The sequence below is a fragment of the Somniosus microcephalus genome, chromosome 33 (assembly GCF_052327205.1).
Source record: "Somniosus microcephalus isolate GS21.2 chromosome 33, FLI_Smic_1.0, whole genome shotgun sequence".
NCBI lineage: Eukaryota > Metazoa > Chordata > Chondrichthyes > Squaliformes > Somniosidae > Somniosus > Somniosus microcephalus.
The window spans coordinates 23,497,054-23,524,125 of NC_141019.1; positions in this window are offsets into that span (position 1 = coordinate 23,497,054).

Here is a 27,072-nt window from a genome sequence, read left to right on the forward strand (position 1 = left end):
CCCTCTCAGGGCTGAGGCTGCACTGCCCGCACAGCGCCCCCGTGAGGGCGGAGGCTGCACTCCCCACACAGCACCCCCCCTGAGGGCGGAGGCTGCCCTTCCCCAAACAGCGCCCCCATCAGGGCGGATGCTGCACTCCCCCACACAGCGCCCCCTTCAGGGCGAAGACTGCACCCCCCCAACAGCGTCCCCTACAGGGCGGCGGATGCACTTCCCCAACAGCGCCGCCTTCAGGGCAGAGGCTGCACTCCCCACACAGCACCCCCGTCACCGCGAAGGCTGCATTCCCCACGCAGCGCCGCCGTCAGGGCGGAGGCTGCACTCCACACACAGCGCCCCCTTCAGGGCGGCGGCTGCACTCTCCACACAGCGCCCCCCTCAGGGCTGGGGCTGCACTCCCCATACAGTGCCCCCGTCAGGGCGGAGGCTGGACTCCCCCACACAGCGCCCCCGTCAGGGCGGAGGCTGCACTCTCCCCAGACAGACAGCGCCCCCCCATCAGAGCTGAGGCTACACGCACCCAACAGCGCCCCCCTCAGGGCGGAGGCTGCACTCCCCCCACAGGGCCCCAGTCAGGGCAGAGGCTGCACTCCCCACACACACAGCCCCCCTCTCAGGGCAGAGGCTGCACTCCCCACACAGCCCCCCCCCACAGGGCAGAGGCTGCACTCCCCACACAGCGCCCCCCAAGGGCGGAGGCTGCACTTCCCGAAACAGCGCCCCCATCAGGGCGGAGGCTGCACTCCCCCACACAGCGCCCCCTTCAGGCCGAAGACTGCACCCCCTCAACACCGTCCCCTTCAGGGCGGCGGCTGCACTGCCCCAACAGCGCCCCCTTCAGGGCGGAGGCTGCACTCCCCACACAGCAGCCCCGTCAGGGCAGAGGCTGCACTCCCCACACAGCGCCCCCTTCAGGGCGGCGGCTGCACTCTCCACACAGCGTCCCCCTCAGGGCGGAGGCTGCACTCCCCATACAGTGCCCCCGTCAGGGCGGAGGCTGCACTCCCCCACACAGCGCCCCCGTCAGGGTGGAGGCTGCACTCCCCGCACAGCGTCGCCCTCAGGGTGGAGGCTGCACTTCCCCCACAGCGCCCCCATGAGGGCGGAGGGTGCACTCCCCGCACAGTGTCCCCCTCAGGGCGGAGGATGCACTCCCCACACAGGGCCCCCGTCAGAGCGGAGGCTGCACTCCCCACACAGCGCCCCCTTCAGGGCGGAGGCTACACTCCCCAGACAGTGCCCCTCTCAGAGCGGAGGCTGCACTCACCACACAGCGCCCCCGTCAGGGCGAAGGCTGCACGCCCCCCACATAGTGCCCCCGTCAGGGCGGACGCTTCGCTCCCCACACAGCGCCCCGCTCAGGGCGGAGGCTGCGCACCCCAAACAGCGCCCCACTCAGGGCAGAGCTGCACTCCCCCACAGCGCCCCCTTCAGCGCGGAGTCTGCACTCCCCACACAGCGCCCCCATCAGGGCAGAGGCTGCACTCCCCCAAAAGCGCCCCTGTCAGGGAGGAGGCTGCACTCCCAGCACAGCGCCGCCCTCAGGGCGGAGGCTACACTCCCCACACAGCGCTCCCCTCAAGGCGGAGGCTGCACTCCCCCCACACAGACAGCGCCCCCCCATAGAGCTGAGGCAGCACTCACACAACAGCGCCCCCCTCAGGGCGGAGGCTGCACTCCCCGCACAGGGCACCTGTCAGGGCAGAGGCTGCACTCCCCACACACACAGCCCCCCCCTCTAACGGCAGAGGCTGCACTCCCAACACAGCACCACCCACAGGGCGGAGGCTGCACACCCCTGACACACACACACACAGCGCCCCTCTCAGGGCTGAGGCTGCACTGCCCACACAGCGCCCCCGTGAGGGCGGAGGCTGCACTCCCCACACAGCACCCCCCCTGAGGGCGGAGGCTGCCCTTCCCCAAACAGCGCCCCCATCAGGGCGGAGGCTGCACTCCACACACAGCGCCCCCTTCAGGGCGGCGGCTGCACTCTCCACACAGCGCCCCCCTCAGGGCTGAGGCTGCACTCCCCATACAGTGCCCCCGTCAGGGCGGAGGCTGGACTCCCCCACACAGCGCCCCCGTCAGGGCGGAGGCTGCACTCCCCCCAGACAGACAGCGCCCCCCCATCAGAGCTGAGGCTACACGCACCCAACAGCGCCCCCCTCAGGGCGGAGGCTGCACTCCCCCCACAGGGCCACAGTCAGGGCAGAGGCTGCACTCCCCACACACACAGCCCCCCTCTCAGGGCATGAGGCTGCACTCCCCACACAGCGCCCCCGTGAGGGCGGAGGCTGCACTCCCCACACAGCACCCCCCCTGAGGGCGGAGACTGCCCTTCCCCAAACAGCGCCCCCATCAGGGCGGAGGCTGCACTCCCCCACACAGCGCCCCCTTCAGGGCAAGGACTGCACCCCCCCAACAGCGTCCCCTTCAGGGCGGCGGCTGCACTTCCCCAACAGCGCCGCCTTCAGGGCGGAGGCTGCACTCCCCACATAGCACCCCAGTCAGGGCGAAGGCTGCACTCCCCACGCAGCGCCGCCGTCAGGGAAGAGGCTGCACTCCACACACAGCGCCCCCGTCAGGGCGGAGGCTGCACTCCCCATACAGCACCCCCGTCAGAGCTGAGGCTACACTCACCCAACAGCGCCCCCAACAGGGCGGAGGGTGCACTCCCCACACAGTGTCCCACACAGGGCCCCCGTCAGAGCGGAGGCTGCACTCCCCACACAGCGCCCCCTTCAGGGCGGAGGCTGCACTCCCCAGACAGTGCCCCTCTCAGAGCGGAGGCTGCACTCCCCACACAGCGCCCCCGTCACGGCGAAGGCTGCACGCCCCCCACATAGCGGCCCCGTCAGTGCGGACGCTGCACTCCCCCAACAGCGCCCCCGTCAGGGCAGAGGCTGCACTCCATATATGCGCCCCCGTCAGTGCGGACGCTGCACTCCCCCAACAGCGTCCCCGTCAGGGCGGAGGCTGCACTCACCACACAGCACCCCCGTTAGGGTGGAGGCTGCGCGCCCCCCACATAGTGCCCCCGTCAGGGCGGACGCTGCGCTCCCCACACAGCGCCCCGCTCAGGGCGGAGTCTGCGCACCCCACTCAGGGCCCCGATCAGGGCAGAGCTGCACTCCACCACAGCGCCCCCTTCAGCGTGGAGGCTGCACTCCCCACACAGCACCCCCTTCAGGGCAGAGGCTGCACTCCACAGACAGCGCACCTCACAGGGCAGAGGCTGCACTCCCCACACAGCGCCCCCGTCAGGGTGGAGGCTGCACTCCCCACACTGCGCCCCCGTCAGGGCGGAGGCTGCACCCCCCGTCAGGGCGGAGGCTGCACTCCCTGCACAGCGCCGTGGTCAGGGTGGAGGCTGCACTCCCCCGCACAGCGCCGCCCTCAGGTTGGAGGCTGCACTTCCCCCACAGCGCCCCCATCAGGGCGGAGGGTGCACTCCCCACACAGTGTCCCACACAGGGCCCCCGTCAGAGCGGAGGCTGCACTCCCCACACAGCGCCCACTTCAGGGCGGAGGCTGCACTCCCCAGACAGTGCCCCTCTCAGAGCGGAGGCTGCACTCCCCACACAGCGCCCCCGTCACGGCGAAGGCTGCACGCCCCCCACATCGCGGCCCCGTCAGTGCGGACGCTGCACTCCCCCAACAGCGCCCCCGTCAGGGCAGAGGCTGCACTCCCTATATGCGCCCCCGTCAGTGCGGACGCTGCACTCCCCCAACAGCGTCCCCGTCAGGGCGGAGGCTGCACTCACCACACAGCACCCCCGTTAGGGTGGAGGCTGCGCGCCCCCCACATAGTGCCCCCGTCAGGGCGGACGCTGCGCTCCCCACACAGCGCCCCGCTCAGGGCGGAGTCTGCGCACCCCACTCAGGGCCCCAATCAGGGCAGAGCTGCACTCCACCACAGCGCCCCCTTCAGCGCGGAGGCTGCACTCCCCACACAGCACCCCCTTCAGGGCAGAGGCTGCACTCCGCAGACAGCGCACCTCACAGGGCAGAGGCTGCACTCCCCACACAGCGCCCCCGTCAGGGTGGAGGCTGCACTCCCCACACTGCGCCCCCGTCAGGGCGGAGTCTGCACCCCCCGTCAGGGCGGAGGCTGCACTCCCTGCACAGCGCCGTGGTCAGGGCAGAGGCTGCACTCCCCGCACAGCGCCCCTATCAGGGCGGAGGCTGCACTCCCCACACTGTGCCCCCGTCAGAGCGGAGGCTACACTCCCCACACAGCGCCCCCATCAGGGCAGAGGCTGCACTAACCCAAAAGGGCCCCTGTCAGGGAGGAGGCTGCACTCCCAGCACAGCGCCGCCCTCAGGGCTGAGGCTAAACTCCCCACACAGCGCTCCCCTCAAGGCGGAGGCTGCACTCCCCCCACACAGACAGCGCCCTCCCATAGAGCTGAGGCTGCACTCCCCACACAGCGCCCCCCTCAGGGTGGAGGATGCACTCCCCCCACAGGCTCCCCGTCAGGGCAGAGGCTGCACTCCCCACGCAGCGCCGCCGTCAGGGCGGAGGCTGCACTCCCCCACACAGCACCCCCTTCAGGGCGGTGGCTGCACTCTCCACACAGCGCCCCCCTCAGGGCTGAGGCTGGACTCCCCATACAGTGCCCCCGTCAGGGCGGAGGCTGCACTCCCACCAGACAGACAGCGCACCCCCGTCAGAGCTGAGGCTGCACTCACCCAACAGCGCCCCAGTCAGGGCGGAGGCTGCACTCCCCACACAGCGCCCCCCGAGGGCGGAGGCTGCACTTCCCGAAACAGCGCCCCCATCAGGGCGGAGGCTGCACTCCCCCACACAGCGCCCCCTTCAGGGCAAAGACTGCACCCCCCCAACACCGTCCCCTTCAGGGCGGCGGCTGCACTCCACCAACAGCGCCCCCTTCAGGGCGGAGGCTGCACTCCCCACACAGCAGCCCCGTCAGGGCGAAGGCTGCACTCCACACAGAGCGCCGCCGTCAGGGCAGAGGCTGCACTCCCCACACAGCGCCCCCTTCAGGGCGGTGGCTGCACTCTTCACACAGTGTCCCCCTCAGGGCGGAGGCTGCACTCCCCATACAGTGCCCCCGTCAGCGCGGAGGCTGCACTCCCTCACACAGCGCCCCCGTCAGGGTGGAGGCTGCACTCCCCGCACAGCGCCGCCCTCAGGTTGGAGGCTGCACTTCCCCCACAGCGTCCCCATCAGGGCGGAGGGTGCACTCCCCACACAGTGTCCCACACAGGGCCCCCGTCAGAGCGGAGGCTGCACTCCCCACACAGCGCCCCCTTCAGGGCGGAGGCTGTACTCCCCTGACAGTGCCCCTCTCAGAGCGGAGGCTGCACTCCCCACACAGCGCCCCAGTCAGGGCGAAGGCTGCACGCCCCCCACATAGCGGCCCCGTCAGTGCGGACGCTGCACTCCCCCAACAGCGCCCCCGTCAGGGCAGAGGCTGCACTCCCTATATGCGCCCCCGTCAGTGCGGACGCTGCAGGCCCCCAACAGCGTCCCCGTCAGGGCGGAGGCTGCACTCACCACACAGCGCCCCCGTTAGGATGGAGGCTGCGCGCCCCCCACATAGAGCCCCCGTCAGGGCGGACGCTGCGCTCCCCACACAGCGCCCCGCTCAGGGCGCAGGCTGCGCACCCCACTCAGGGCACCGATCAGGGCAGAGCTGCACTCCACCACAGCGCCCCCTTCAGCGCGGAGGCTGCACTCCCCACACAGCACCCCCTTCAGGGCAGAGGCTGCACTCCGCAGACAGCGCACCTCACAGGGCAGAGGCTGCACTCCCCACACAGCGCCCCCGTCAGGGTGGAGGCTGCACTCCCCACACTGCGCCCCCGTCAGGGCGGAGGCTGCACTCCCCACGCAGCGCCGCCGTCAGGGCGGAGGCTGCACTCCACACACAGCGCCCCCTTCAGGGCGGCGGCTGCACTCTCCACACAGCGCCCCCCTCAGGGCTGAGGCTGCACTCCCCATACAGTGCCCCCATCAGGGCGGAGGCTGGACTCCCCCACACAGCGCCCCCGTCAGGGCGGAGGCTGCACTCCCCCCAGACAGGCAGCGCCCCCCCATCAGAGCTGAGGCTACACGCACCCAACAGCGCTCCCCTCAGGGCGGAGGCTGCACTCCCCCCACAGGGCCCCAGTCAGGGCAGAGGCTGCACTCCCCACACACACAGCCCCCCTCTCAGGGCATGAGGCTGCACTCCCCACACAGCGCCCCCCGAGGGCGGAGGCTGCACTTCCCGAAACAGCGCCCCCATCAGGGCGAAGACTGCACCCCCTCAACACCGTCCCCTTCAGGGCGGCGGCTGCACTCCCCCAACAGCGCCCCCTTCAGGGCAGAGGCTGCACTCCCCACACAGCAGCCCCGTCAGGGCGAAGGCTGCACTCCCACCACACAGCGCCGCCGTCAGGGCAGAGGCTGCACTCCCCACACAGCGCCCCCTTCAGGGCGGCGGCTGCACTCTCCACACAGCGTCCCCCTCAGGGCGGAGGCTGCACTCCCCATACAGTGCCCCCGTCAGGGCGGAGGCTGCACTCCCCCACACAGCGCCCCCGTCAGGGTGGAGGCTGCACTCCCCGCACAGCGTCGCCCTCAGGGTGGAGGCTGCACTTCCCCCACAGCGTCGCCCTCAGGGTGGAGGCTGCACTTCCCCCACAGCGCCTCTGTCAGGGCGGAGGCAGAACTCCCCACACAGCACCGCCTTCAGGGCAGAGGCTGCACTCCCCAGACAGCGCCCCTCTCAGGGCAGAGGCTGCACTCCCCACACAGCGCCCCCGTCAGGGCAGAGGCTGCACGCCTCCAACAGCGCCACTGTTAGGGCGGAGGCTGCACTCCCCCCACTGCGCCCCCGTCAGGGCGGAGGCTGCACTCCCTGCACAGCGCCGTGGTCAGGGCGGAGGCTGCACTCCCCGCACAGCGCCCCTGTCAGGGCGGAGGCTGCACTCCCCACACTGTGCCCCCGTCAGAGCGGAGGCTACACTCCCCACACAGCGCCCCCATCAGGGCAGAGGCTGCACTCCCCAAAAGCGCCCCTGTCAGGGAGGAGGCTGCACTCCCAGCACAGCGCCTCCCTCAGGGCGGAGGCTACACTCCCCCTCAGGGCGGAGGCTGCACTCCCCCCAGACAGACAGCGCACCCCCGTCAGAGCTGAGGCTGCACTCACCCAACAGCGCCCCCCTCAGGGCGGAGGCTGCACTCCCCCCACAGGGCCCCAGTCAGGGCAGAGGCTGCACTCCCCACACACACAGCCCCCCTCTCAGGGCGGAGGCTGCACTCCCCGCACAGCGCCCCTGTCAGGGCGGAGGCAGAACTCCCCACACAGCACCCCCTTCAGGGCAGAGGCTGCACTCCCCAGACAGCGCCCCTCTCAGGGCAGAGGCTGCACTCCCCACACAGCGCCCCCGTCAGGGCGGAGGCTGCACGCCTCCAACAGCGCCACTGTTCGGGCGGAGGCTGCACTCCCCACACTGCGCCCCCGTCAGGGCGGAGGCTGCACTCCCTGCACAGCGCCGTGGTCAGGGCGGAGGCTGCACTCCCCGCACAGCGCCCCTGTCAGGGCGGAGGCTGCACTCCCCACACTGTGCCCCCGTCAGAGCGGAGGCTACACTCCCCACACAGCTCCCCCATCAGGGCAGAGGCTGCACTCCCCAAAAGCGCCCCTGTCACGGCGGAGGCTACACTCCCCACACAGCGCTCCCCTCAAGTCGAAGGCTGCACTCCCCCCACATCGACAGCGCCCCCCCCACAGAGCTGAGGCTGCACTCACACAACAGCGCCCCCCTCAGGGCGGAGGCTGCACTCCCCGCACAGGGCACCTGTCAGGGCAGAGGCTGCACTCCCCACACAGCGCCCCCCTCACAGGGCGGAGGATGCACTCCCCCCACAGGCCCCCCGTCAGGGCAGAGGCTGCACTCCCACACACACAGCCCCCCCTCTAACGGCGGAGGGTGCACTCCCCACACAGCGCCACCGACAGGGCGGAGGCTGCACACCCCCACACACACACACACACACACAGCGCCCCTCTCAGGGCTGAGGCTGCACTGCCCACACAGCGCCACCGTGAGGGCGGAGGCTGCACTCCCCACACAGCACCCCCCTGAGGGCGGAGGCTGCCCTTCCCCAAACAGCGCCCCCATCAGGGCGGAGGCTGCACTCCCCCCCACAGCGCCCCCTTCAGGGCGAAGACTGCACCCCCCCAACAGCGTCCCCTTCAGGGCGGCGGCTGCACTTCCCAACAGCGCCGCCTTCAGGGCGGAGGCTGCACTCCCCACACAGCAGCCCCGTCGGGGCGAAGGCTGCACTCCCCACGCAGCGCCGCCGTGAGGGCGGAGGATGCACTCCACACACAGCGCCCCCTTCAGGGCGGCGGCTGCACTCTCCACACAGCGCCCCCCTCAGGGCTGAGGCTGCACTCCCCATACAGTGCCCCCGTCAGGGCGGAGGCTGCACTCCCCCACACAGCGCCCCCGTCAGGGCGGAGGCTGCACTCCCCCCAGACAGACAGCGCAACCCCGTCAGAGCTGAGGCTACACTCACCCAACAGCGCCCCCCTCAGGGCGGAGGCTGCACTCCCCCCACAGGGCCCCAGTCAGGGCAGAGGCTGCACTCCCCACACACACAGCCCCCCTCTCAGGGCGGAGGCTACACTCCCCACACAGCGCTCGCCTCAAGGCGAAGGCTGCACTCCCCCCACATAGACAGCGCCCCCCCACAGAGCTGAGGCTGCACTCACACAACAGCGCCGCCCTCAGGGCGGAGGCTGCACTCCCCGCACAGGGCACCTGTCAGGGCAGAGGCTGCACTCCCCACACAGCGCCCCCCTCAGGACGGAGGATGCACTCCCCCCACAGGCCCCCCGTCAGGGCAGAGGCTGCACTCCCCACACACACAGCCCCCACTCTCACGGCGGAGGGTGCACTCCCCACACAGCGCCACCGACAGGGCGGAGGCTGCACACCCCACACACACACACAGCGCCCCTCTCAGGGCTGAGGCTGCACTGCCCACACAGCGCCCCCGTGAGGGCGGAGGCTGCACTCTCCACACAGCACCCCCCCTGAGGGTGGAGGCTGCCCTTCCCCAAACAGCGCCCCCATCAGGGCAGAGGCTGCACTCCCCCACACAGCGCCCCCTTCAGGGCGAAGACTGCACCCCCCCAGCAGTATCCCCTTCATGGCGGCGTCTGCACTCCCCGAACAGCGCCCCCTTCAGGGCGTACGCTGCACTCCCCACACTGCGCCCCCGTCAGGGCGGAGGCTGCACCCCACACACAGCGCCCCCCTCAGGGCGGAGGATGCTCTCCCCTCACAGGGCCCCCGTCAGGGCGGAGGCTGCACTCCACACACACACACACAGCGCCTCCCTCAGGGCGGAGGCTGCACTCCACACACAGCGCCCCCGTGAGGGCGGTGGCTGCACTCCCCACACAGCGCCCCCCCCTGAGGGCGGAGGCTGCACTTCCCCAAACAGCGCCCCCATCAGGGCGGAGTCTGTACTCCCCCACACAGCGCCCCCTTCAGGGCGAAGACTGCACCCCTCGAAAAGTATCCCGTTCAGTGCGGCGGCTGCACTCACCCAACAGCGCCCCTTTCAGGGCGGAGGCTGCACTCCCCACGCAGCACCCCCGTCAGGGCGAAGGCTGCACTCTGCACACACCGCCCCCCTAAGGGCGGAGGGTGCACTCCCCACACAGTGCCCCCCTCAGCGCGGAGGATGCACTCCCCACACAGTGCCCCCGTCAGGGCGGAGGCTGCACTCCCCACACCGCACCCCCTTCAGGGCGTAGGCTGCACTCCCCAGACAGTGCCCCCGTCAGGGCGGAGGCTGCACTCCCCACACAGCGCCCCCATCAGGGCAGAGACTGCACTCCCCCAAAAGCGCCCCTGTCAGGGAGGAGGCTGCACTCCCAGCACAGCGCCGCCCTCAGGGTGGAGGCTACACTCCCCACACAGCGCTCCCATCAAGGCGGAGGCTGCACTCCCCCCACACAGACAGCGCCCCCCCATAGAGCTGAGGCTGCACTCACACAACAGCACCCCCCTCAGGGCGGAGGCTGCACTCCCCACACAGGGCACCTGTCAGGGCAGAGGCTGCACTCCCCACACAGCGCCCCCCTCAGGGCAGAGGATGCACTCCCCCCGCAGGCCCCCCGTCAGGGCAGAGGCTGCACTCCCCACACACACAGCACCCCATCTAATGGCGGAGGCTGCACTCCCCACACAGCGCCACCCACAGGGCGGAGGCTGCACACCCCACACACACACACACATACAGCGCCCCTCTCAGGGCTGAGGCTGCACTCCCCACACAGCGTCCCGTGAGGGCGGAGGCTGCACTCCCCACACAGCACCCCCCCTGAGGGCGGAGGCGGCCCTTCCCCAAACAGCGCCCCCATCAGGGCGGAGGCTGCACTCCCTCACACAGCGCCCCCTTCAGGGCGAAGACTGCACCCCCCCAACAGCGTCCCCTTCAGGGCGGAGGCTGCACTCCCCCAACAGCGCCCCCGTCAGAGCGGAGGCTGCATTCCCCCAACAGCGCCCCCGTCAGGGCGGAGGCTGCACTCCCCACACAGCGCCCCCATCAGGGTGGAGGCTGCACAGCCCCAACAGCGCCCCCGTCAAGGCGGAGGCTGCACTCCCCCAACAGCGCCCCCGTCAGAGCGGAGGCTGCATTCCGCCAACAGCGCCCCCGTCAGGGCGGAGGCTGCACTCCCCACACAGCGCCCCCGTCAGGGCGGAGGCTGCACTCCCCCCCACAGCGCCCCCCTCAGGGCAGAGGCTGCACTCCCCACACAGCGCCCCCGTCAGGGCGGAGGCTGCACTCCCCACATACAGCGCCCCCGTCAGGGCGGAGGCTGCACTCCCCCAACAGCGCCCCCTTCAGGGCGGAGGCTGCACTCCCCAGACAGTGCCCCTCTCAGAGCAGAGGCAGCAGTCCCCACACAGTGCCCCCGTCAGGGCGAAGGCTGCACGCCCCCCACATAGCGGCCCCGTCAGTGCGGACGCTGCACTCCCCCAACAGCGCCCCCGTCAGGGCAGAGGCTGCACTCCCTATATGCGCCCCCGTCAGTGCGGACGCTGCACTCCCCCAACAGCGTCCCCGTCAGGGCGGAGGCTGCACTCACGACACAGCGCCCCCTTCAGGGCGGCGGCTGCACTCTCCACATAGCACCCCCCCTCAGGGCTGAGGCTGCACTCCCCATACAGTGCCCCCGTCAGGGCGGAGGCTGGACTCCCCCACATAGCGCCCCCGTCAGGGCGGAGGCTACACTCACCCAACAGCGCCCCCCTCAGGGCGGAGGCTGCACTCCCCCCACAGGGCTCCAGTCAGGGCAGAGGCTGCACTCCCCACACACACAGCACCCCCTCTAACGGCGGAGGCTGCACTCCCCACACAGCGCCACCCACAGGGCGGAGGCTGCACACCCCACACACACACACACAGCGCCCCTCTCAGGGCTGAGGCTGCACTCCCCACACAGCGTCCCGTGAGGGCGGAGGCTGCACTCCCCACACAGCACCCCCCCTGAGGGCGGAGGCTGCCCTTCCCCAAACAGCGCCCCCATCAGGGCGGAGGCTGCACTCCCCCACACAGCACCCACTTCAGGGCGAAGACTGCACCCCCCCAACAGCGTCCCCTTCAGGGCGGCGGCTGCACTTCCCCAACAGCGCCGCCTTCAGGGCGGAGGCTGCACTCCCCACACAGCACCCCCGTCAGGGCGATGGCTGCACTCCCCACGCAGAGCCGCCGTCAGGGCGGAGGCTGCACTCCACACACAGTGCCCCCTTCAGGGCGGCGGCTGCACTCTCCACACAGCGCCCCCCTCAGGGCTGAGGCTGCACTCCCCATACAGTGCCCCCGTCAGGGCGGAGGCTGGACTCCCCCACACAGCGTCCCCGTCAGGGCGGAGGCTGCACTCGCCCAACAGCGCCCCCCTCAGGGCGGAGGCTGCACTCCCCCCACAGGGCCCCAGTCAGGGCAGAGGCTGCACTCCCCAAACACACAGCCCCCCTCTCAGGGCGGAGGCTGCACTCCCCACACAGCGCCCCCCCGAGGGCGGAGGCTGCACTTCCCGAAACAGCGCCCCCTTCAGGGCGAAGACTGCACCCCCCCCAACAGCGTCCCCTTCAGGGCGGCGGCTGCACTTCCCCAACAGCGCCGCCTTCAGGGCGGAGGCTGCACTCCCCACACAGCACCCCCGTCAGGGCGATGGCTGCACTCCCCACGCAGAGCCGCCGTCAGGGCGGAGGCTGCACTCCACACACAGTGCCCCCTTCAGGGCGGCGGCTGCACTCTCCACACAGCGCCCCCCTCAGGGCTGAGGCTGCACTCCCCATACAGTGCCCCCGTCAGGGCGGAGGCTGGACTCCCCCACACAGCGCCCCCGTCAGGGCGGAGGCTGCACTCGCCCAACAGCGCCCCCCTCAGGGCGGAGGCGGCACTCCCCCCACAGGGCCCCAGTCAGGGCAGAGGCTGCACTCCCCAAACACACAGCCCCCCTCTCAAGGCGGAGGCTGCACTCCCCACACAGCGCCCCCCCGAGGGCGGAGGCTGCACTTCCCGAAACAGCGCCCCCATCAGGGCGGAGGCTGCACTCCCCCACACAGCGCCCCCTTCAGGGCGAAGACTGCACCACCCCAACACCGTCCCCTTCAGGGCGGCGGCTGCACTCCCCGAACAGCGCCCCCTTCAGGGCGGAGGCTGCACTCCCCACACAGCAGCCCCGTCAGGGCGAAGGCTACACTCCCCATACAGTGCCCCCGTCAGGGCGGAGGCTGCACACCCCCACACAGCGCCCCCGTCAGGGTTGGGGCTGCACTCCCAGCACAGCGCCGCCCTCAGGGTGGAGGCTGCACTTCCCCCACAGCGCCCCCATGAGGGCAGAGGGTGCACTCCCCACACTGCGTCCCCCTCAGGGCGGAGGCTGCACTCCCCACACAGCGCCCCCTTCAGGGCGGAGGCTGCACTCCCCAGACAGTGCCCCTCTCAGAGCGGAGGCTGCACTTCCCATACAGCGCCCCCGTCAGGGCGAAGGCTGCACGCCCCCCACATTGCGGCCCCGTCAGTGCGGACGCTGCACTCCCCAACAGCGCCCCCGTCACGGCAGAGGCTGCACTCCCTATATGCGCCCCCGTCAGTGCGGACGCTGCACTCCCCCAACAGCGTCCCCGTCAGGGCAGAGGCTGCACTCACCATACAGCGCGCCCGTTGGGGTGGAGGCTGCGCGCCCCCCACATAGTGCCCCCGTCAGGGCGGACGCTGCGCTCTCCACACAGCGCCCCGCTCAGGGCGGAGGCTGCGCACCCCACACAGCGCCCCGCTCAGGGCAGAGCTGCACTCCCCCACAGCGCCCCCTTCAGCGTGGAGGCTGCACTCCCCACGCAGCACCACCTTCAGGGCAGAGGCTGCACTCCGCAGACAGCGCCCCTCTCAGGGCAGAGGCTGCACTCCACACACAGCGCCCCCGTCAGGGTGGCGGCTGCACTCCCCACACTGCGCCCCCATCAGGGCGGAGGCTGCACTCCCCGCACAGCGCCGCCGTCAGGGCGGAGGCTGCACTCCCCGCACAGCGCCCCTGTCAGGGCGGAGGCAGAACTCCCCACACAGCACCCCCTTCAGGGCAGAGGCTGCACTCCCCAGACAGCGCCCCTCTCAGGGCAGAGGCTGCACTCCCCACACAGCGCCCCCGTCAGGGCGGAGGATGCACGCCTCCAACAGCGCCGCTGTTCGGGCGGAGGCTGCACTCCCCACACTGCGCCCCCGTCAGGGGGGAGGCTGCACTCCCCGCACAGCATCGCGGTCAGGGCGGAGGCTGCACTCCCCGCACAGCGCCCCTGTCAGGGCGGAGGCTGCACTCCCCACACTGTGCCGCCGTCAGAGCGGAGGCTACACTCCCCACACAGCGCCCCCATCAGGGCAGAGGCTGCACTCCCCCAAAAGCGCCCCTGTCAGGGAGGAGGCTGCACTCCCCGCACAGCGCCGCCCTCAGGGCGGAGGCTGCACACCCCGCACAGCGCCCCCGTCAGGGCGGAGGCTGCACACCCCCCACAGCACCCCCGTCAGGGTGGAGGAGGCACTCCCCCCACAGGGCCGCCGTCAGGGCGGAGGCTGCACACCCCACACACACACACACAGCGCGCCCCTTCAGGGCAGAGGCTGCACTCCCCACACAGCGATGCCCTGAGGGCGGAGGCTGCTCTCCCGCCCACAGCGCACCCCTCAGGGCAGAGGCTGCACACCCCACACAGCGCACCCTTCAGGGCGGAGGCTCCACTTGCCCCACAGCACCCCCCTCAGGGCGGAGGCTGCACTCCCCCCACAGCGCCCCCCTCAGGGTGGAGGCAGCACTCCCCACACAGCGCCCCCGTCATTGCGAAGGCTGCACTCCCCACACAGCGCCCCCATCAGGGTGGAGGCTGCACACCCCCAACAGCGCCCTCGTCAGGGCGGAGGCTGCACTCCCCCAACAGCGCCCCCGTCAGAGCGGAGGCTGCATTCCCCCAACAGTGCCCCCGTCAGGGCGGAGGCTGCACTCCCCACACAGCGCCCCCGTCAGGGCGGAGGCTGCACACCCCACAATGCGCCCCCGTCACGGCGGAGGCTGCACTCACTACACAGCATCCCCCGTCAGGGCGGAGGCTGCACTCCCAACACAGCGCCCCGTCAGGGCGGAGGCTGCACTTCCCCAACAGCGCCCCCGTCAGGGCGTAGGCTGCAGTCCCCACACTGCGCCCCCGTCAGGACGGAGGCTGCACCCCGCACACAGCGCCCCCCTCAGGGCGGAGGATGCTCTCCCCCCACAGGGCCCCTGTCAGGGCGGAGGCTGCACTCCCCATACGCACACACAGCACCCCCCTCAGGTCGGAGGCTGCACTCCACACACAGCGCCCCCGTGAGGGTGGAGGCTACACTCCCCACACAGCGCCCCCCCCTGAGGGCGGCGGCTGCACTCACCCAACAGTGCCCCCTTCAGGGCGGAGGCTGCACTCCCCACGCAGCACCCCCGTCAGGGCGAAGGCTGCACTCTGCACACACCGCCGCCCTCAGGGCGGAGGGTGCACTCCCCACACAGTGCCCCCCTCAGGGCGAAGGCTGCACTCCCCACACAGCACCCCCTTCAGGGCGTAGGCTGCACTCCCCACACTGCGCCCCCGTCAGGGCGGAGGCTGCACCCCACACACAGCGCCCCCCTCAGGGCGGAGGATGCTCTCCCCTCACAGGGCCCCCGTCAGGGCGGAGGCTGCACTCCACACACACACACACACAGCGCCTCCCTCAGGGCGGAGGCTGCACTCCACACACAGCGCCCCCGTGAGGGCGGTGGCTGCACTCCCCACACAGCGCCCCCCCTGAGGGCGGAGGCTGCACTTCCCCAAACAGCGCCCCCATCAGGGCGGAGTCTGTACTCCCCCACACAGCGCCCCCTTCAGGGCGAAGACTGCACCCCTCGAAAAGTATCCCGTTCAGGGCGGCGGCTGCACTCACCCAACAGCGCCCCTTTCAGGGCGGAGGCTGCACTCCCCACGCAGCACCCCCGTCAGGGCGAAGGCTGCACTCTGCACACACCGCCCCCCTCAGGGCGGAGGGTGCACTCCCCACACAGTGCCCCCCTCAGGGCGGAGGATGCACTCCCCACACAGTGCCCCCGTCAGGGCGGAGGCTGCCCTCCCCACACAGCACCCCCTTCAGGGCGTAGGCTGCACTCCCCAGACAGTGCCCCTCTCAGAGCGGAGGCTGCACTCCCCACACAGCGGCCCCGTCAGGGCACAGGCTGCACTCCCCATATGCTCCCCCGTCAGTGCGAACGCTGCACTCCCCCAACAGCGCCTCCGTCAGGGCGGAGGCTGCTCTCACCACACAGCGCCCCCGTCAGGGCGGAGGATGCACACCCCACAATGCGCCCCCGTCACGGCGGAGGCTGCACTCCCTACACAGCGCCCCCAGTCAGGGCGCAGGCAGCACTCCCAACACAGCGCCCCCATCAGGGCTGAGGCTGCACTCCACAGACAGCGCCCCGTCAGGGTGGAGGCTGCACTCCTCCAACAGCACCCCCGTCAGGGTGGAGGCTGCACTCCCCACTCAGCGCCCCTGTCAGGGCGGAGGCTGCACTCCTCCCACTGCGCCCCCCCCCCCCGAGGCCGGATGCTGCACTCCCCACACAGCGCCCCCCCTTAAGGCGGAGGCTGCACTCCCCACACAGCGCCCCGTCAGGGCGGAGGCGGCACTCCCCCCCACAGCGCCCCCCTCAGGGCAGAGGCTGCACTTCCCAAACAGCGCCCCCGTCAGGGCGGAGGCTGCACTCCCACCACACAGCGCCCCCGTCAGGGCGGAGGCTGCACTCCCCCAACAGCCCCCCCGTCAGGGCGGAGGCTGCACTCCCCACACTGCGCCCCCATCGGGGCGGAGGCTGCACCCCACACACAGCGCCCCCCTCAGGTCAGAGGATGCACTCCCCCCACAGGGCCCCTGTCAGGGCAGAGGCTGCACTCCCCCAACACTGCGCCCCCCTCAGGGCGGAGGCTGCACACCCCCCACAGCGGCCCCCTCAGGGCGGAGGCTGCACTCGCCCAACACAGCGCCCCCTCAGGGTGGAGGCTGCAATCCCCCCACAGTGATATACCTATCAATTCATTCCATGAAAAGCGACGAGTTAAGATAGTAACTATAGGTTTTTATTGGCTACATAACAGAGCCCACCCTCGTGGGCGATCGGTTCCAACAAGGGAGAATACTAGCCAAGCGGTCACCTTTATACCTGGGCAAGCAGGCGGAGCCATGGGCGGAGTCAGCTGAGGTAAGCCCAGGTATAGCAGTGTGCGTGGCAAGAGGTAACCTTGTGTAGCGATAACAACAGTGTAACAATAGTGAACGGTTGTGAACGGTAACAGTGGTTTACCACATTCACCCCTTGTTTAAAATTGAGTCCGGCGGGGTGAAGTGTACTACCAGTTCGTGTATGTCAGTCTCTCAGGAGGCCTCGTAAGCCTTTCTGATCGGCGCGGCGGCGGTGGTGCAGTATCCGATGGTAATGCTGGTGTCTGCGTGGTCGACGAAGGCTCCTGGGGTTCCGGCATGCCGTCTACAGGAGCTGGATTTGGGGGAGTGGTGGGGGGTAATGGTGGTATCTCGGGGGTGCCCGAGGGTGCGAGGTCTCGCAAGGAGACAGTGTCCTCCCGCCCGTCTGGGTATGCCACATAGGCATACTGGGGGTTGGCGTGCAGGAGGTCCACCCTCTCGACCTGGGGGTCCATTTTATGGGCCCTCACGTGCTTCCGCAGCAAGACGGGCCCCGGAGAAGTCAGCCATGTTGGTAGCGAGGTTCCCGTAGTCGACTTCCTGGGGAAAACAAACATTCGTTCATGGGGGGTGGCGTTAATGGCAGTGCAAAGCAGTGACCGGATGGAATGGAGTGCTGCCGGGAGGACTTCCTGCCAGCGAGAGATTGGAAGGCCCTTAGACTTTAGGGCTAAGAGGACGGCCTTCCAAACTGTCGCGTTTTCTCTTTCCACCTGGCTGTTCCCCCGGGGGTTGTAGCTGGTGGTCCTGCTCGCAGCAATACCTCTCGCGAGCAGGAACTGGCGAAGTTCCTCGCTCATGAAGGATGCGCCCCGGTCGCTATGTATATAGTTCAGGAACCCGAACAAGGCGAACAGGTCGTTCAGGCATTTGATGACCGTGGTACTGGTCATGTCTGGGCAGGGGATGGCAAAGGGGAAACGGGAGTACTCGTCAATAATGTTCAGGAAGTACACATTACGGTCAGAGGACGGGAGGGGCCCCTTAAAATCGATGCTCAAGCGCTCGAAGGGGCGGGTGGCCTTGATCAGGCTTGCTCTGTCCGGCCTATAGAAATGCGGTTTGCATTCGGCACAGGTTTGGCAGTTCCTGGTCATGGTCCTGACCTCCTCGATGGAGTAGGGCAGGTTGCGGGCCTTAATGAAGTGGTAAAGTCTGGTGACCCTGGGGTGGCAGAGGTCGTTGTGGAGGGTCCGTAGTCTATCAACTTGCGCGTTTGCGCAAGTACTTCGTGATAGAGCATCCGGGGGGTCGTTGAGTTTACCAGGCTGGTACAAGATATCGTAATCGTAGGTGGAGAGCTCAATTCTCCACCTCAAGATCTTGTCGTTCTTGATTTTGCCCTTCAGCTTGTTAAGAAACATAAAAGCAACCGAACGCTGGTCGGTGAGGAGGGTAAATCGTTTGCCTGCCAGGTAATGCCTCCAGCGTCGTACCGCCTCCACAATCGCCTGGGCCTCCTTCTCGACAGACGAGTGTCGGATCTCAGGGCCCTGGAGGGTCCTTGAGAAGAAGGCCACAGGTCTCCCCGCCTGGTTAAGGGTTGCCGCTAAGGCGAAGTCGGAGGCATCGCTCTCCACTTGGAAAGGGATGGACTCATCCACAGCGTGCATTGTGGCCTTCGCAATGTCTCCTTTTATGAGGGAGAAGGCTGCGCCTGCTTCTGCTGTCAGGGGGAAGGAGGTGGGCTTCATGAGGGGTCTGGCTTTGTCCGCATAATTCGGCACCCATTGGGCATAGTAAGCGAAGAGCCCCAGGGTTCTCTTCAGCGCCTTTGGACAGTGGGGGTGGGGAAGCTCCATGAGGGGGCGCATTCTTTCGGGGTCGGGGCCGATGACTCCGTTCTCTACTACGCAGCCGAGGATGGCCAGGCGCGAGGTATTAAACACACATTTATCCTTATTGTAAGTGAGATTCAGCCGTTGGGCCGTACGGAGGAATTTCTCCAGATTAACATCATGGTCCTGCTGGTCGCGGCCGCAGATGGTGACGTTATCTAGATAAGGGAACGTGGCCTGAAGCGTGTTCTGGTCGACCATCCGGTCCATCTCCCTTTGGAAGAACCGATCGCCCACGAGGGTGGGCTCTGTTATTTAGCCAATAAAATTGATATACCTATCAATTCATTCCATGAAAAGCGACGAGTTAAGATAGTAACTATAGGTTTTTATTGGCTAAATAACAGAGCCCACCCTCGTGGGCGATCGGTTCCAACAAGGGAGAATACTAGCCAAGCGGTCACCTTTATACCTGGGCAAGCAGGCGGAGCCATGGGCGGAGTCAGCTGAGGTAAGCCCAGGTATAGCAGTGTGCGTGGCAAGAGGTAACCTTGTGTAGCGATAACAACAGTGTAACAATAGTGAACGGTTGTGAACGGTAACAGTGGTTTACCACACACAGCGCCCCCACAGTGCGGAGGCTGCACTCCCCCCATAGCGCCCCCCTCAGGGCGGAGGCTGCACTCCCACCACAGCGCCCCCCTCAGGGTGGAGGCTGCACTCCCCGCACAGCACCCTCCTCAGGGCGGAGCCTGCACTCCTCACACAGCGCCCCCCTCAGGGCAGAGCCTGCACTCCTCACACATGGCCCCCCTCAGGGCGAAGCCTGCACTCCTCACACAGCGCCCCCCTCAGGGCGGAGCCTGCACTCCTCACACGGTGTCTCCCTCAGGGTGGAGGCTGCACGCCTCACACATCGCCCCCCTCAGGTCAGAGCCTGCAGGCCTCACACAGCGCCACCCTCAGGGCAGAGCCTGCACTCCGCCAACAGCGTCCCCCTCAGGGCAGTGGCAGCACGCCCCACACAGCGCCGCTATCAAGGCGGAGGCTGCACTCTCCCCACAGCGCCCTCCCTCAGGGCGGAACCAACACTCCTCACACAGAGCCCCTCTCAGGGCGAAGCCTGCACTCCTCACACAGCACCCCCCTCAGGGCGGAGCCTGCAATCCTCACACAGCGCCCCCCTCAGGGCGGAGGCTGCACTCCCCCCCACAGCGCCCTCCTCAGGGCGGAGGCTGCACTCCCCCCACACAGCAACCCCCTCAGGGCGGAGCCTGCAGTCCTCACACAGCGCCCGTCTCAGGGCGGAGCCTGCAGACCCCCACACAGCGCCCCCAACAGGGCAGAGGCTGCACTCCCCCAACAGCGCCCCCGTCAGGGCAGAGGCTGCACTCCCCGCACAGTGCCGCCCTCAGGGCGGAGCCCGCACTCCTCACACAGCACCCCCCTCACTCCCCACACAGCGCCCCCCCTCAGGGTGCAGCCTGCACTCATCCCACAGCGCCCCCCTCAGGACGGGTGCTGCACTCCCCACACAGCGCTCCCCCTCAGGGTGCAGCCAGCACTCCCCCCACAGCGCCGCCCTCAGGGTGGAGACTGCAACCCCCACACAGCGCCCCCTTCGGGGCGGAGGATGCACTCCTCACACAGCGCCGCTGTCAGGGCGGCGGCTGCACGCCCCACACAGCACCCCCTTCAGGCAAGAGGCTACACACCCCATACAGCGCCCACTTCAGGGCAGAGGCTGCAGTCCCCACACAGCACCTCCTTCAGGGCGGAGGCTGCACTCCCCATAGAGCGCCCCATCAGGGCAGAGGCTGCACTCCCCACACAGCGCCCCCGTCAGGGCGGAGCCTGCACACCCCACAAAGCGCACCCGTCAGGGCGGAGGCTGCGCTCCCTGCACAGCGCCCACGTCAGGGCGGAGGCTGCACTCCCCACACAACGCCCCCGTCAGGGCGGAGGCTGCACTCCCCACACAGCGCCCCCGTCAGGGCGGAGGATGCACTCTGCCCACAGGGCCCCCGTCAGGGCAGAGGCTGCACTCCCCACACACACACACAGCCCCCCCTCCTCAGGGCGGAGGCTGCACTCCCCACGCAGCGCCCCCGACATGGCGGAGGCTGCACTCCCCACACACACACAGCGACCTCCTCAGGGCGGAGGCTGCACTCCCCACACAGCGTCCCCGTGAGGGCGGAGGCTGCACTCCCCACACAGCGCCCCCATCAGGGCGGAGGCTGTACTCCCCCACACAGCACCCCCTTCAGGGCGAAGACTGCACCCCCCCAACAGCGTCCCAGTCATGGTGGCGGCTGCACTCCCCCAACAGCGCCCCCTTCAGGGCGTAGGCTGCACTCCCCACACAGCGCCGCCGTCAGGGCGGAGGCTGCACTCCCCACACAGCGCCGCCCTCAGGCTGGTGGCTGCACTCCCCACACAGCGCCCCCCTCAGGGCGCAGGATGCACTCCCCACACAGCAACCCCTTCAGGACGGAGGCTGCACTCCCCAGACATTGCCCCTCTCTGAGCGGAGGCTGCACTCCCCACACAGCGCCCCCGTCAGGGCGGAGGCTGCACGCCCCCCACATAGCGCCCCCGTCAGTGCGGACGCTGCACTCACCCAACACCGCCCCCGTCAGTGCAGAGGCTGCACTCCCCATATGCGCCCCCATCATGGCGGACGCTGCACTCCCCCAACAGCGCCCGCGTCAGGGCGGAGGCTGCACTCACCACACAGCGCCCCCGTCAGGGTGGAGGCTGTGCGCCCCCCACATAGCGCCCCCGTCAGGGCGGAGGCTGCGCTCCCCACACAGCGCCCCGCTCAGGGCGGAGGCTGTGCTCCCCACACAGCGCCCCACTCAGGGCAGAGCTGCACTCCCCCACAGCGCCCCCTTCAGAGCAGAGGCTGCACTCCCCACACAGCACCCCCTTCAGGGCAGAGGCTGCACTCCCCAGACAGCGCCCCTCTCAGGGCAGAGGCTGCACTGCCCACACAGCGCCCTCGTCAGGGCGGAGGCTGCACGCCCCCAACACAGCGCCCCCCTCAGGGCGGAGGCTGCACTCCCCCAACACAGCGCCCCCCTCAGGGCGGAGGCTGCACTCCCCCAACACAGACAGCGCCCCCCCTCAGAGCTGAGGCTGCACTCACCAACACGCCCCCTTCAGGGCGGAGGCTGCACTCCCCACACAGCGCCCCCCTCAGGGCGGAGGCTGCACTCCCCACACAGCGCCCCCGTCAGGGCGGAGGCTGCACTCCCCCCACACAGCGCCCCCATCAGTGCGAAGGCTGCACTTCCCACACAGCGCCGCAGTCAGGGTGGAGGCTGCACGCCCCCAACAGCGCCTCCATCAGGGCAGAGGCTGCACTCCCCCAACAGCGCCCCCGTCAGGGCGGAGGCTGCACTCCCCACACAGCGCCCCCGTCAGGGCGGAGCCTGCACTCCCCACACAGCGCCCCCGTCAGGGCAGAGGCTGCACACCCCACAAAGCGCACCCGTCAGGGCGGAGGCTGCGCTCCCTACACAGCGCCCCCGTCAGGGCGGAGCCTGCACTCCCCACACAGCGCCCCCGTCAGGGCAGAGGCTGCACACCCCACAAAGCGCACCCGTCAGGGCGGAGGCTGCGCTCCCCACTCAGCGCCCCTGTCAGGGCGGAGGCTGCACTCCTGCCACAGCGGCCCCCTCAGGGCGGAGGATGCACTCCGGGCACAGGGCCCCTGTCAGGGCAGAGGCTGCACTCCCCACACAGCGCCCCCCTCAGCGCGGAGGATGCAGTTCACCCACAGGGCCCCCGTCAGAGCAGAGGCTGCACTCCCCACACACACACACAGCCCGCCCCCCCCTCAGGGCGGAGGCTGCACACCCCACACAGCGCCCCCGACATGGCAGAGGCTGCACTCCCCACACACACACACAGCGACCTCCTCAGGGCGGAGGCTGCACTCCCCACACAGCGCCCCCTTGAGGGCGGAGGCTGCACTCCCCACACAGCGCCCCTATCAGGGCGGAGGCTGTACTCCCCCACACAGCGCCCCCTCCAGGGCGAAGACTGCACCCCCCCAACAGCGACCCCTTCAGGGTGGCGGCTGCACTCCCCCAACAGCGCCCCCTTCAGGGCGGAGGGTGCACTCCCCACACAGCGCCCTCATCAGGGCGGAGGCTGCACTCCCCACACAGCGCCCCCTTCAGGGCGGAGGCTGCACGCCCCCCACATAGTGCCCCCGTCAGTGCGGACGCTGCACTCACCCAACAGCGCCCCCGTCAGTGCAGAGGCTGCACTCGCCATATGCGCCCCCGTCATGGCGGACGCTGCACTCCCCCAACAGCGCCCGCGTCAGGGCGGAGGCTGCACTCACCACACAGCGCCCCCGTCAGGGCGGAGGCTGCGCGCCCCCCACATAGCGCCCCCGTCAGGGCGGAGGCTGCGCTCCCCACACAGCGCCCCGCTCAGGGCAAAGGCTGTGCTCCCCACACAGCGCCCCGCTCAGGGCAGAGCTGCACTCCCCCACAGCGCCCCCTTCAGAGCGGAGGCTGCACTCCCCACACAGCATCCGCTTCAGGGCAGAGGCTGCATTCCCCAGGCAGCGCCCCTCTCAGGGCAGAGGCTGCACTGCCCACACAGCGCCCCCGTCAGGGCGGAGGCTGCACGCCCCCCCAACACAGCGCCCCCCTCAGGGCGGAGGCTGCACTCCCCCCACATAGACAGCACACCCCCTCAGAGCTGAGGCTGCACTCACCAGCACGCCCCCCTCAGGGCGGAGGCTGCACTCCCCACACAGCGCCCCCGTCAGGGCGGAGGCTGCACTCCCCCCACACAGCGCCCCCGTCAGTACAAATTCTGCACTCCCCACACAGCGCCCCAGTCAGGGTGGAGGCTGCACTCCCCCAACAGCGCCTCCGTCAGGGAGGAGGCTGCACTCCCGCAACAGCGCCCCCGTCAGGGCGGAGGCTGCACTCCCCACACAGCACCCCCGTCAGGGCGGAGCCTGCACTCCCCACACAGCGCCCCCGTCAGGGCAGAGGCTGCACACCCCACAAAGCGCACCCGTCAGGGCGGAGGCTGCGCTCCCTACACAGCGCCCCCAGTCAGGGCGGAGGCTGCACTCCCCACACAACGCCCCCATCAGGGCGGAGGCTGCACTCCCCACACAGCAGCGCCCTCAGGGCAGAGGCTGCACTCCCCATAGAGCGCCCCATCAGGGCAGAGGCTGCACTCCCCACACAGCGCCCCCGTCAGGGCGGAGCCTGCACACCCCACAAAGCGCACCCGTCAGGGCGGAGGCTGCGCTCCCTGCACAGCGCCCACGTCAGGGCGGAGGCTGCACTCCACACACAACGCCCCCATCAGGGCGGAGGCTGTACTCCCCCACACAGCACCCCCTTCAGGGCGAAGACTGCACCCCCCCAACAGCGTCCCATTCAGGGTGGCGGCTGCACTCCCCCAACAGCGCCCCCTTCAGGGCGTAGGCTGCACTCCCAACACAGCGCCGCCGTCAGGGCGGAGGCTGCACTCCCCACACAGCGCCGCCCTCAGGCTGGTGGCTGCACTCCCCCCACAGCGCCCCCATCAGGACGGAGGGTGCACTCCCCACACAGGGCCCCCGTCAGGGCGGAGGCTGCACTCCCCACACAGCGCCCCCGTCAGGGCGGAGGCTGCACGCCCCCCACATAGCGCCCCCGTCAGTGCGGACGCTGCACTCACCCAACAGCGCCCCCGTCAGTGCAGAGGCTGCACTCCCCATATGCGCCCCCATCATGGCGGACGCTGCACTCCCCCAACAGCGCCCGCGTCAGGGCAGAGGCTGCACTCACCACACAGCGCCCCCGTCAGGGCGGAGGCTGCGCGCCCCCCACATAGCGCCCCCGTCAGGGCGGAGGCTGCGCTCCCCACACAGCGCCCCGCTCAGGGCGGAGGCTGTGCTCCCCACACAGCGCCCCACTCAGGGCAGAGCTGCACTCCCCCACAGCGCCCCCTTCAGAGCAGAGGCTGCACTCCCCACACAGCACCCGCTTCAGGGCAGAGGCTGCACTCCCCAGACAGCGCCCCTCTCAGGGCAGAGGCTGCACTGCCCACACAGCGCCCTCGTCAGGGCGGAGGCTGCACGCCCCCAACACAGCGCCCCCCTCAGGGCGGAGGCTGCACTCCCCCAACACAGCGCCCCCCTCAGGGCGGAGGCTGCACTCCCCCAACACAGACAGCGCCCCCCTCAGAGCTGAGGCTGCACTCACCAACACGCCCCCTTCAGGGCGGAGGCTGCACTCCCCACACAGCGCCCCCCTCAGGGCAGAGGCTGCACTCCCCACACAGCGCCCCCGTCAGGGCGGAGGCTGCACTCCCCCCACACAGCGCCCCCATCAGTGCGAAGGCTGCACTTCCCACACAGCGCCGCAATCAGGGTGGAGGCTGCACGCCCCCAACAGCGCCTCCATCAGGGCAGAGGCTGCACTCCCCCAACAGCGCCCCCGTCAGGGCGGAGCCTGCACTCCCCACACAGCGCCCCCGTCAGGGCAGAGGCTGCACACCCCACAAAGCGCACCCGTCAGGGCGGAGGCTGCGCTCCCTACACAGCGCCCCCAGTCAGGGTGGAGGCTGCACTCCCCACACAACGCCCCCATCAGGGCGGAGGCTGCACTCCCCAGACAGCAGCGCCCTCAGGGCAGAGGCTGCACTCCCCATAGAGCGCCCTGTCAGGGCGGAGGCTGCACTCCCCACACTGCGCCCCCTTCAGGGCGGCGGCTGCACTCCCCCAACAGCGCCCCCTTCAGGGAAGAGGCTGCACTCCCCGCACAGCGCCCGTCAGGGCGGAGGCTGTACTCCCCACACAGCGCCCCCGTCAGGGCGGAGCCTGCACTCCCCACACAGCGCCCCCGTCAGGGCAGAGGCTGCACACCCCACAAAGCGCACCCGTCAGGGCGGAGGCTGCGCTCCCTGCACAGCGCCCCCAGTCAGGGCGGAGGCTGCACTCCCCACACAGCAACCCCTTCAGGAGGAAGGCTGCACTCCCCAGACATTGCCCCTCTCAGAGCGGAGTATGCACTCCCCACACAGCGCCCCCATCAGGGCGGAGGCTGCACTCCCCACACAGCGCCCCCGTCAGGGCGGAGGCTACACTGCCCCCACACAGCGCCCCCGTCAGTGCGAAGGCTGCACTCCCCAGACAGCGCCCCAGTCAGGGTGGAGGCTGCACGCCCCCAACAGCGCCTCCGTCAGGGCGGAGGCTGCACTCCCCCAACAGCGCCCCCGTCAGGGCGGAGGCTGCACTCCCCACACAGCGCCCCCGTCAGGGCGGAGCGTGCACTCCCCACACAGCGCCCCCATCAGGGCAGAGGCTGCACACCACACAAAGCGCACCCGTCAGGGCGGAGGCTGCGCTCCCTACACAGCGCCCCCAGTCAGGGCGGAGGCTGCACTCCCCACACAGCAACCCCTTCAGGAGGAAGGCTGCACTCCCCAGACATTGCCCCTCTCAGAGCGGAGTATGCACTCCCCACACAGCGCCCCCGTCAGGGCGGAGGCTGCACTCCCCACACAGCGCCCCCGTCAGGGCGGAGGCTACACTGCCCCCACACAGCGCCCCCGTCAGTGCGAAGGCTGCACTCCCCACACAGCGCCCCAGTCAGGGTGGAGGCTGCGCGCCCCCAACAGCGCCTCCGTCAGGGCGGAGGCTGCACTCCCCCAACAGCGCCCCCGTCAGGGCGGAGGCTGCACTCCCCATACAGCGCGCCCGTCAGGGCGGAGCGTGCACTCCCCACACAGCGCCCCCGTCAGCGCAGAGGCTGCACACCACACAAAGCGCACCCGTCAGGGCGGAGGCTGCGCTCCCTACACAGCGCCCCCAGTCAGGGCGGAGGCTGCACTCCCCACACAACGCTCCCATCAGGGCGGAGGCTGCACTCCCCACACAGCAGCGCCCTCAGGGCAGAGGCTGCACTCCCCACACAGCGCCCCCGTCAGGGCGGAGGCTGCACTCCCCCCACACAGCGCCCCCGTCAGTACAAATTCTGCACTCCCCACACAGCGCCCCAGTCAGGGTGGAGGCTGCACTCCCCCAACAGCGCCTCCGTCAGGGAGGAGGCTGCACTCCCGCAACAGCGCCCCCGTCAGGGCGGAGGCTGCACTCCCCACACAGCACCCCCGTCAGGGCGGAGCCTGCACTCCCCACACAGCGCCCCCGTCAGGGCGGAGGCTGCACTCCCCCCACACAGCGCCCCCATCAGTGCGAAGGCTGCACTTCCCACACAGCGCCGCAATCAGGGTGGAGGCTGCACGCCCCCAACAGCGCCTCCATCAGGGCAGAGGCTGCACTCCCCCAACAGCGCCCCCGTCAGGGCGGAGCCTGCACTCCCCACACAGCGCCCCCGTCAGGGCAGAGGCTGCACACCCCACAAAGCGCACCCGTCAGGGCGGAGGCTGCGCTCCCTACACAGCGCCCCCAGTCAGGGTGGAGGCTGCACTCCCCACACAACGCCCCCATCAGGGCGGAGGCTGCACTCC